This window comes from Apodemus sylvaticus, chromosome 7 (assembly GCF_947179515.1).
Source record: "Apodemus sylvaticus chromosome 7, mApoSyl1.1, whole genome shotgun sequence".
NCBI lineage: Eukaryota > Metazoa > Chordata > Mammalia > Rodentia > Muridae > Apodemus > Apodemus sylvaticus.
This window is the reverse complement of record NC_067478.1, coordinates 91,058,819-91,071,045: the sequence shown is the minus strand read 5'-3', so window position 1 is coordinate 91,071,045 and position 12,227 is coordinate 91,058,819.

Sequence of the window (12,227 nt, the reverse complement as noted above, 5' to 3'; positions counted from 1 at the left end):
GAGGACAGAGTAGGTATGTGCAACCCCTAAAATATATTCAGAGAACACCATGGTGAATATCTGAGCACAAAGGCACCGAGAACAAAAGTATCAGATTATAGAGGGAGGGTGACTGTCATATCACAATTTATTTAAGCATTTTTGTAATGAAAGAAAAATGCAAATATATCTGGAAGTGGATTATTCCTTCAATTGGTACACCTTCAGGGATGTGGTCTCTATGTGAGAGAAGAAAGTGTGGGCACATAGGATAGGGAGGTTGATGATTTTATGCAGTAGAAACAGTTGTGATTAAAGATTCCATTTGGAAGCAATGTCAAAGCGATAGATATAAAGGGCAGGGAACTTCCTGCATCTGAAAAGTCCACAGGTGTCACTAGTGAAGTCAAGTGTTCCAGTCCACCTGAGGCTTTTGGTCATTAGCTCTTCCTTCAGGGATAGTATCTTAAGTGTTTTTCCTATGCATTCCAGATGTTATAAGAATGTTTTCTAATGTATTCTATCAGAATATTTATCATGTTAGAGGGCTAGAGAAGGCAGTAGTTGAGAGCAATCACAAACAAAAAAGAAGCAAGCAAAAAAAAAATTAAATGTGTTTGTGAGAATCACCTATAAGAATGTGTGTGTGTGTGTGTGTGTGTGTGTGTGTGTGTGTGTGTGTGTTATAATAAACCTTAGAAATCATTACATCTAGTTTTAAGAAAGTCTGAGGGCAGACTCTGTGGAAAATCAACATCAAAAACATGGTGACAACCTGAGAAATAACAATAAAAATAGTTTTCCCTGAAGAAAAGAGGTAGTTGGAATCTGGGAGTTCAATATTAGCTCCAGAATGGAGCACCAATAATCCCCAAAGAGAAGGGTATTCTTGAATGAAAAACTGAGTCCCCAAGGAAGTATAGCTGTCTAAGCATCAAAATGCCATCACCTCATCTTCTTTCTGTATCTACTATATGCTTCCTGGGAAGTAGCTAAAAAAGGTTCTGTCTTCCTTATGATGTTTAACATGAAATTTAATCATCTAAAATGTCTAGTGTCTCTTTTTAGGAGGCAAATATGATCAACGTGAAAGTTGTTTTTCTTTAAAGAATTATGACTATAACTGTTAAACAAAAACAGTGATTCAAAAAGATGTCCAGAAATTACACAAAAAATAATTTTATGCAGGATTCTTTTAGAATCCTGATGTCTCTGCAGAGAAAGAGGAACAAATACCAATGAAAAGGACCTATAAGATTTCTCTCTTAAATATGGTAAGGTCTTAAATCTATTCACACTGAAAGCTTACATTTTCTTGAACACATTTACGGAGAAATAAATATTGATTAGAAGGGTTTATGATGTATAGTACTTCTTTTGACCATATATCCTTTCTGAAATGACCCAGTATTAAGGCTCATTCACATGTGCCTCTCCTCTATGTTAATACACACTTGTGTTTTTTGTGTAAATATACCTGCAATAAGATAATTTCAGGTGGCTCTGTCTAGGGACCATCCTCTGCCACAGAGAGCTATATCCAGGTGACACAGGGAGATACCTGACCACCCAGGATTGGGAGAGGCCTGAGAGGACAGTTAGTACCATCCCTGCTGCTCAGTGCATCATGCCCAGAACCCTCAGGCAAGAGTCTTCTGGTTACTGTCTCCAGCTGGGGACCATCCTCTTCCACAGGGCACCATATCCAAGTAGACAGGGAGGTAGCTAACATCACAGGAGTCCAGAGAGGCCCTAGAGCACAGATAGGACTACACACTGCTGCTCAGAGGAACCAGCCCAAATCCCTAAAGACACAAGAGCCCAGGAGCAGGCTGGAAGAGGAGTCTTCTGATTTCTGTCTGTACCCAGAGTTCATCCTGGGTCGCAGAGCTACATAGACAAACACCACAATAAGAGAGCTGGTCCCACTACTCAGCTATTAAGAACAGTGAATTCGTGAAATTCTTAGGCAATTGGATGGAGCTAGGAAATATCATCCTGAGTGAGGAAATCAATCACAAAAGAAAACATGGTATTTTATCACTGATAAGTGGACATTAGCCAACAAGCTTGGAATACACAAGATACAATTCACAAACCAAATGAAATCCAAAAAGAAGGAAGAACAAAGTATGGATATTTTGTTCCTTCTTAGAAGAGGGAACAAAATACCTCACAGGAGGAGATACAAAGACAAAATGTGGATCAGAGACTGAGGAAAATACCATCCAGAGATGTTCCCACCTAGGGATATATCCCATATACAGTTACAAACCCAGACACTATTGTGGATGCCAACAAATACTGATAGGAGCCTGATATAGCTGTCACCTGGGAAGCTCTGCCAGTTCATGACAAGTAAAGAGGGAAACACTCTGAGCCAACCATTGAATTAAGCACAGGGTCCCCAATTGAGGAGCTAGAGAAAGGACCCAAGGAGCTGAATGGGTTTGCAGTGCCATAGGAGGAGCAACAGTATGAACCACCCAGTACTCCCAGAGCTCCCAGGGGCTGAACAACCTACAAAAGAGTACACATGGAGGTAACCATGGCTCCAGATGCACATGCAGCAGAGGATGGCCTTGTTGGACATCAAAGGGAGGAGAGGCCCTTGGTCCTGAGAAGACTAGATGCCGCAGTATAGGGGAGTGCCAGGACAGGGAAGCTGGAGTGTGTGGATTGGTGAGCAGGGGGAAGAGGGATGGGTTATTGGATTTTTGTGGTGGTGGTGGGGACCAGGAAAGGGTACAATATTTGAAATACAAATAAACAATATATCTAATTAAAAAATTTAAAAAAAGATAATTTCAGGTGGATTTTCTTAACAATTCCCAATTAATTGAAGTTAATAGTTAGAACATTAGATGTCCAAATACTTGTTTTTACTTTGTAAGATTGAATTATCTTCCACTTGGATGATTTTCATTCTCACTAGCTCCAGCAACCAACATTATTCTGCCCTTTAGGTGACTATAATTATTATTTGACTTCACATAGATGATACCGAATCTCTTATGTTTTCTTTGTTTTTAGTTTTCACAGTAGCTTTGTTGTCAAAAAGAGCCCAAAAATCTGTAACATTATGTTTAAATATAAGTTTCAAGAGACATAAAAAGTAAAATACCCTAGGTTTAGAAACTGAGAAATGTCAGAGTCACTACAAATGCAAACTACAGTGTCTTATTTAATAATCTGCATTTTTCATTAGAGAGGCCAATTTTTCTAGATTTATGGATTTTTGTGAACTGGCCATTAAAGAGTTGGTTTATTTTGCTTGATATTGGAAATATTGCTCATGATCCTAAGTATGCTGAAGACGAGTCTGGAGATAGGTCACTAGCAGATTGCTAAAATTTTTCCCTGAGTCAAGAATAGACAGTAGTAATAAATAAAGGATGAGAAGAAAGGAGGGTAATTACTTCCTGTACATGCAATTTGCCCTTTTCCTTTGAATTTTCAGGTAGTCAGATTAACAATCGTAGATAACTGGTCAAAGCAGTGGTCTATTAGTGATGGTCTTTAGTGTAATTATCCTCTACTAGTTGGGAAAGACATTATTGTTCTGTGCCATGGTTTCATGAAAGGCTGATTCAAGGAAATTGAAGCTATTTGTTTGCTGACATTCCATCAAGAAACTGACCATTTGAAAGAGTTGTGCTTTTAAATTCTTTACCTTAAATTTCACTTACTTTTCTGTCTCCACACAGACTCTAAGAGAATAATGGTTTTTGAAAAAGCTTTTTATAATTTTACCTTTTTAGAATATCTCTTCTCTCTCGTTTCTTATTGTAAACATTAGCACAGAAGATATTTAACAGTCTTGTCCATTGATTTGATTAAAATAATTTTGAAGTTTTCTGTATGACTATGAAGACCAGGAACTACATTTGTCGTTTGAAAACAAATCTAGACAGCTTTCTCCAGCAGGGAGCTTGAGTTCCAGTCCTGAGGCCTCTGACAGGAGCCCTCAGATCTCCACTTCTGGAGCCAGAACAGCCTGGGCTGCAACTCCACATCTCCAGGTCCTGAAAGAGGCAAGAGGTGGCATCCAGGAGGTCGGCTGGGAGGAGTCAGTGTGCTCTGGTGAGCCCAACAGGCCCTAGCTGGGGCCTTCAGGTGTCTGCTTCCGGATCAGAACAGCCTGGGCCACAGCACTCAGTCTCCAGGAAGTGCAAGAGACCTGGTATGCACCTGGAAGCAGACTGGAAGCACACAGCTTGCTCCAGCATGGAGCTTAGGTTCCAGTCCTGAGGCATCTGGAGGGAGCCTTCAGATCTCCTCTTCGGGATCCAGAACAGCCTGGGCTGCAAAGCCACATCTCCAGGTCCTGCAAGAGGCAAGAGGGGCATCCAGGAGACTGGCTGGGAGGATTCAGTGTGCTCTGGTGAGTCCAGTAGGCCCCTGCAGGAGCCTTCAGGTGTCTGCTTCGGGATCTGAACAGCCTGGACCACAGTACCCTGTCTCCAGGCAGTGCAGGAGGTCAGCTCTGCACCAGATGCCACCTGGGAAGAGGCAGGTTGCACTGGTGAGTCCAGCATTGAAAAGACCAACTAACACCAGTGAGAACTAGATGGCAAAAGGCAAATGCAGGAACTTCACTAACAGAAATCAAGGCAATATGGCAGCATCTGAACCCAATTCTCCTTTAACAGCATGTCCTGGATACCCCATCACACCAGTAAAACAAGATTTGGATTTAAAAATCACTAGTCATGATGCTGGTAGAGGAACACATGAAGGACATACTTAAAGAAATTCAGGAGAAAATGGATCAAAAGTTAGAAGCCCTTACAAGGGAAACACAAAAAACATTGAAAGAAATTCAGTAGAATATAAAAGCTAATAAAGAGGAAACACAAAAATCACTTAAAGAAATACAGGAGACTTTGGTCAACAGGCTGAGGTCATGAAAGAGGAAACACAAAAATCTCTTAAAGAATTACAGGAAAGTACAAACAAGCAAGTGAAGGAGTTAAGCAAAACCATCCAGGATCTAAAATCAGAAATAGAAACAACTAAGAAAACTCAAAGGGAGACAACTTTGGAGATAGAAAACCTTGGGAAGAAATCAGGTGACATAGATGCAAATATCAACAACAGAATACAAGAGATAGAAGAAAGAATCTCAGATGCTGAAGATACCATAGAAACCATTGACTCAACAATTAACGAAAATGCAAAATGCAAAAAGCTTGTAACCCAAAATATCCAGGAAATCCAGGACACAATGAGAAGACCAAACCTAAGGATTATAGGCATAGATGAGAGTGAAGATTTACAACTTAAAGGGCCAGCAAATATCTTCAATAAAATTATGGAAGAAAACTTCCCTAACCTAAAGAGAGAGATGCCCATGAATATACAAGAAGCCAAACAGACTGGACCAGAACAGAAATACCTCCGGTCACATAATAATAAAAACACCAGATGTAGTAAACAAAGAAAAAATATTAAAGGCAGTAAGAGAAAAAGGCCAATAACATATAAAGGAAGACCTATAAGAATCACAGGAGACTTTTCACCTGAGACTATGAAGGCTAGAAGATCCCGGGCAGATCTCATGCAGACTCAAAGATAACACAAATGCCAGCCAAAACTACTATACCCAGCAAAACTCTCAATCACCATAGATGGAGAAACTAAGATATTCCATGACAAAACCAAGTTTACCCAATATCTATCCACAAACCCAGCTCTACAAAGGATAATAGGAGGAAAACACCAATACAAGGAGGGAAACTTCACCCTGGAAAAGGCAAGATAATAACCTTCTTTCATCAAACCCAAAAGAAGTCAACCAATTGAATTTAAAAAATAACATCAAAAATGACAGGAAGTAATAATCACTATTCCTTAATATATCTTAACATCAATTGACTCAATGCCCCGATAAAAAGACATAGACTAAGCGACTGGATACGTTAACATGACACTACATTTTGCTGCATACAAGAAACACACCTCAGGGTCAAAGACAAACACTACCTTAGAGTAAAAGGCTGGAAGACAATTTTACAAGCAAATCGTCTCAGGAAACAAGCTGGAGTAGCCATTCTAATTTCAGATAAAATTGACTTTCAACCCAAAGTAATCAAAAGAGACTCAGAGGGACACTTCTTGCTGGTCAAAGGAAAAATCCACCAAGAAGAACTTTCAATTCTGTACATCTATGCGCCAAATGCAAGGGCACCCTCATTCGTAAAAGAAACTTTCCTAAAGGTCAAAGCACACATTGCACATAACACAATAATTGTGGGGAACTTCAACACTCCACTCTCACAGAAACAAAACAGGGACACAGCAAAATTAATCGAAGCTTTGGACCAATTGGATTTGACTGATATTTATAGAACATTTCACCCTAAAGCAAAAGAATATACCTTTTTTTCTCAGCACCTCATGGTACCTTCTCCAAAATCGACCATATAATTGGACACAAGGCAGACCTCAAAGAATATAAGACGTTCGAACTAATCCCATGCCTCCTATCAGATCACTATGGTGTAAAAGTGGTTTTCAATAGCAACAAAAACAACAGAAAGCCCACATACACATGGAGGCTGAATAACACTCTACTCAATGACACCTTGGCCAAAGAAGAAATAAAGAAAGAAATCAGAGACCTTTTAGAATTTAATGAAAATGAAGGAACAACATACCCAAACCTTTGGGACACAATGAAAGCAGTGCCCAAAACTCATAGCCCTGAGTGCCACCAAAAAGTAAATGGAGAGAGCATACACTAGCAGCTTAATGACACACCTGAAAGTCCTGGAACAAAAAGAAGCCAATTCACCCAGGAGGAGTAGAAGACAGGAATTCATCAAACCCAGGGCTGAAATCAATCAAGTGGAAACAAAAAGAACTGTACAAAGAATCAAGGAGTCCAGGAGCTGGTTCTTGGAGAAAATCAACAAGATAGATAAACCCTTACCCAGACTGACCAAAGGTAACAGAGAAAGTATCCAAATTAACAAACTTAGAAATGAAAAGGGGGATATAACAAAAGAAACTGAGGAAATCCAAAAAATCATCAGATCCTACTACAAGAGCCTATACTCAGCACAACTGGAGAATCTGGAGGAAATGGACAAATGCCTTGACAGATACCAAATACCAAAATTAAATCAGGACCAAATAGATCATCTAAACAGTCCCATAACCCCTAAAGAAATAGAACGAGTCATAGAAAGTCTTCCAACTAAAAAAAGCACAGGACCAGATGGTTTCAGTGCAGAATTCTATCAGATCTTCAAAGAAGACCTAACACCAATACTCTTCAAACTATTCCACAAAATAGAAACAGAAGGAACACTACCCAATTCCTTCTACAAAGCCAGAATTACCCTGATACCAAAACCATACAAAGATCCAACAATGAAAGAGAACTTCAGACCAATTTCCCATATGAACATAGATGCAAAAATACTCAATAAAATTCTTGCCAAGGGAATCCAAGAACACATCAAAACGATCATCCACCATGATCAAGTAGGCTTTATCCCAGGGATGCAGGGTTTGTTCAATATAAGGAAATCCATCAATGCAAACCACTACATAAACAAACTCAAAGAAACAAACCACATGGTCATTTCGTTGGATGCTGAAAAACCATTTGCCAAAATTCAGCATCCTTACATGCTTAAAGTCTTGGAAAGAACAGGAATTCAAGGCCCATACCTAAACATACTAAAAGCAATATACAGCTAACTGATAGCCAGCATCAAACAAAATGGAGAGAAACTTGAAGCAATCCCACTAAAATCAGGGACTAGACAGGGCTGGCCACTTTCTCCTTGTCTTTTCAATATTGTACTTGAGGTAGTAGCTCATGCAATTCGATGACATAAGGAGGTCAAAGGGATACAAATTGGAAAGGAAGAAGTCAAACTATTGTAATTTGCAGATGTCATGATAGTCTACCTAAGTGACCCAAAAAACTCCACTAGAGAACTCCTACAGCTGATAAACAACTTCAGCAAAGTAGCAGGTTATAAAATCAACTCAAGCAAATCAGTGGCATTCCTATACTCAAAGGATAAGCAGGCTGAGAAAGAAATTAGGAAAATGACCCCCTTCAGAATAGCCACAAACAGTATAAAGTACCTTGGGGTGACTCTTACAAAACATGTGAAAGATCTGTATGACAAGACCTTCAAAACTCTGAAGAAAGAAATGGCAGAAGACCTCAAAAAATGGGAAAACCTCCCATGCTCATGGATCGGCAGGATCAATATAGTTATAATGGCCATTTTGGCAAAAGCAATATACAGATTCAATGCAATACCCAACAAAATCCCAACTCAATTCTTCACAGAGTTAGAAAAAGCAATTATCAAATTCATCTAAAATAAAAAAAAAAAAGAGCCCAGGATAGCTAAAACTACTCTCAGCAACAAAAGAAATTCTGGGGGAATCAGTATCCCTGACCTCAAGCAATACTACAGAGCAATAGTGTTTAAAACTACATGGTATTGGTACAGTGACAGGCAGGCAGATCAATAGAACAGGATTGAAGATCCAGAAATGAACCCACACACCTATGGCCACTTGATCCTCGACAAAGCAGCTGAAAACATCCAATGGAAAAAGATAGCCCTTTCAACAAATGGTGCTGGTCAACTGGAGGTCAGCATGCAGAAGAATGTGAACTGATCCATCCTTGTCTCCTTGTACTAAGCTCAAATCCAAATGGATCAAGGATCTCCACATAAATCCAGACACTCTGAAGCTAATAGAAAAGAAACTGGGGAAGAACCTTGAGGGCATCGGTACAGGGAGAAAGTTTCTGAACAAAACACCAATAGCATAAGCTCTAAGATCAAGAATTGACAAATGGGACCTCATAGAATTACAAAGTTTCTGTAAGGCAAAAGACACCATCAGAAGGACAATTCGGCAACCAACAAATTGGGAAAAGATCTTCACCAATCCTACATCAGATAGAGGGCTAAAATCCAATATATATAAAGAACTCAAGAAGTTAGACTCCAGAAAACCAAACAACCCTATTAAAAAATGGGGTACAAAGTTAAACAAAGAATTCTGAACTGAAGAATTTCAGATGGCAGAGAAACATCTTAAAAAATGCTCAACTTCATTAGTCATTAGGGAAATGCAAATCAAAACAACCCTGAGATTTCACCTTACACCAGTCAGAATGGCTAAGATTAAAAATTCAGGAGACAGCAGGTGTTGGAGAGGGTGTGGAGAAAGAGGAACACTCCTCCACTGCTGGTGGGGTTGCAAATTGGTACAACCACTCTGGAAATCAGTCTGGCGGTTCCTCCGAAAACTGGGCACCTCACTTCCAGAAGATCCTGCTATACCACTCCTGGGCATATACCCAAAAGATTCCCCAGCATGTAATAAGGATACATATTCTACTATGTTCATAGCAGCCCTATTTATAATTGTCAGAAGTTGGAAAGAACCCAGGTATCCCTCAACAGAAGAGTGGATGCAAAAAATGTGGTATATATACACAATGGAGTACTATTCAGCCATTAGAAACAATGAATTCATGAAATTCTTAGGCAAATGGATGGAGCTAGAGAACATCATACTAAGTGAGGTAACCCTGACTCAAAAGGTGAATCATGGTATGCACTCACTAATAAGTGGATATTAACCTAGAAAACTGGAATACCCAAAACATAATCCACACATCAAATGAGGTACAAGAAGAAAGGAAGAGTGGCCCCTTGTTCTGGAAAGACTCAGTGAAGCAGTATTCAGCAAAACCAGAAAGGGGAAGTGGGAAGGGGTGGGTGGGAGGACAGGGGGAGAGATGGGGGCTTATGGAACTTTCGGGGAGTGGGGGCCTAGAAAAGGGGATATCATTTGAAATGTAAATAAAAAATATATCAAATAAAAAAATTTAAACAAAAAAAAATGCTGAACTTCATTAGTCATTATGGAAATGCAAATCAAAACAATCCTGAGATTTCACCTTGCACCAGACAGAATGGATAAGATTAAAAATTCAGGAGCCAGCAGGTGTTGGCAAGGATGTGGAGAAACAGGAACACTCCTCCACTGCTGGTGGGGTTGCAAATTGGTACAACCGCTCTGGAAATCAGTCTGGCGGTTCCTCCGAAAACTGGGCACCTCACTTCCAGAAGATCCTGCTACACTTCTCCTGGGCATATACCCAAAAGATTCGCCAGCATGTAATAAGGATACATGTTCTACTATGTTCATAGCAGCCCTATTTATAATTGCCAGATGCTGGAAAGGACCCAGGTATCCCTCAACAGAAGGGTGGATGCAAAAAATGTCGTATATATACACAATGGAGTACTATTCAGCCATTAGAAACAATGAATTCATGAAATTCTTAGGCAAATGTATGGAGCTGGAGAACATCATACTAAGTGAGGTAACCCAGACTCAAAAGATGAATCATGGTATGCACTCACTAATAAGCAGATATTAACCTAGAAAACTGGAATACCCAAAACATAATCCACACATCAAATGAGGTACAAGAAGAATGGAGGTGTGGCCCCTTGTTCTGGAAAGACTCAGTGAAGCAGTATAGAACAAAATCAGAACAGGGAAGTGGGAAGGGTTGGCTGGGAAAACAGGGGGAGAGAAGGAGACTGATGGGACTTTTGGGGAGTGGGGGTCCAGAATAGGGGAAATTATTTGAAATGTAAATAAATATATCAATATTTTAAAAAAATTTTGGAAAAGATCTTCACCAATCCTACATCAGATAGACGGCTAATATTCAATATATATAAAGAACTCAAGAAGTTAGACTCCAGAAAACCAAACAACCCTATTAAAAAATGGGGTACAGAGTTAAACAAAGAATTCTCACCTGAAGAACTTTGGATGGTGGAGAAGCATCTTAAAAAATGCTCAACTTCATTAGTCATTAGGGAAATGCAAATCAAAACAATCCTGAGTTTTCACCTTGCACCAGACAGAATGGCTAAGATTAAAAATTCAGGAGCCAGCAGGTGTTGCCAAGGATGTGGAGAAAGAGGAACACTCCTCAACTGCTGGTGGGGTTGCAAATTGGTACCACCACTCTGGAAATCAGTGTGGTGGTTCCTATGAAAACTGGTCACCTCACTTCCAGAAGATCCTGCTATACCACTCCTGGGCATATACCCAGAAGATTCCCCAGCCTGTAATAAGGATATATGTTCCACTATGTTCATAGCAGCTCGATTTATATTTTTTTAATTTTTTTATTCGATATAATTTATTTACATTTCAAATGATTTCCCCTTTTCTAGCCCCCCACTCCACGAATGTCCCGTAAGCCCCCTTCTCTTCCCCTGTCCTCCCACCCACCCCTTCCCACTTCCCCATTCTGGTTTTGCCGAATACTGCTTCACTGAGTCTTTCCAGAACCAGGGGCCACTCCTCCTTTCTTCTTGTACCTCATTTGATGTGTGGATTATGTTTTGGGTATTCCAGTTTTCTAGGGCAATATCCACTTATTAGTGAGTGCATACCATGATTCACCTTTTGAGTCTGGGTTACCTCACTTAGTATGATGTTCTGCAGCTCCATCCATTTGCCTAAGAATTTCATGAATTCATTGTTTCTAATGGCTGAATAGTACTCCATTGTGTAGATATACCACATTTTTTGCATCCACTCTTCTGTTGAGGGATACCTGGGTTCTTTCCAGCATCTGGCAATTATAAATAAGGCTCCTATGAACATAGTAGAGCATGTATCCTTATTACATGGTGGGGAATCCTCTGGGTGTATGTCCAGGAGTGGTATAGCAGGATCTTCTGGAAGTGAGGTGCCCAGTTTTCAGAGGAACCGCCAGACTGATTTCCAGAGTGGTTGTACCAATTTGCAACCCCACCAGCAGTGGAGGAGTGTTCCTCTTTCTCCACACCCTCTCCAACACCTGCTATCTGCTGAATTTTTAATCTTAGCCATTCTGACTGGTGTAAGATGAAATCTCAGGGTTGTTTTGATTTGCATTTCCCTAATGACTAATGAAGTTCAGCATTTTTTAAGATGCTTCTCCGCCATCCGAAGTTCTTCAGGTGAGAATTCTTTGTTTAACTCTGTACCCCATTTTTTTAATAGGGTTGTTCGGTTTTCTGGAGTCTAACTTCTTGGGTTCTTTATATATATTGGATATTAGCCCTCTCTCTGATGTAGGATTTGTGAAGATCTTTTCCCAATTTGTTGGTTACCGATTTGTCCTCTTCATGGTGTCCTTTGCCTTACAGAAACTTTGTAATTTTATGAGGTCCCATTTGTCA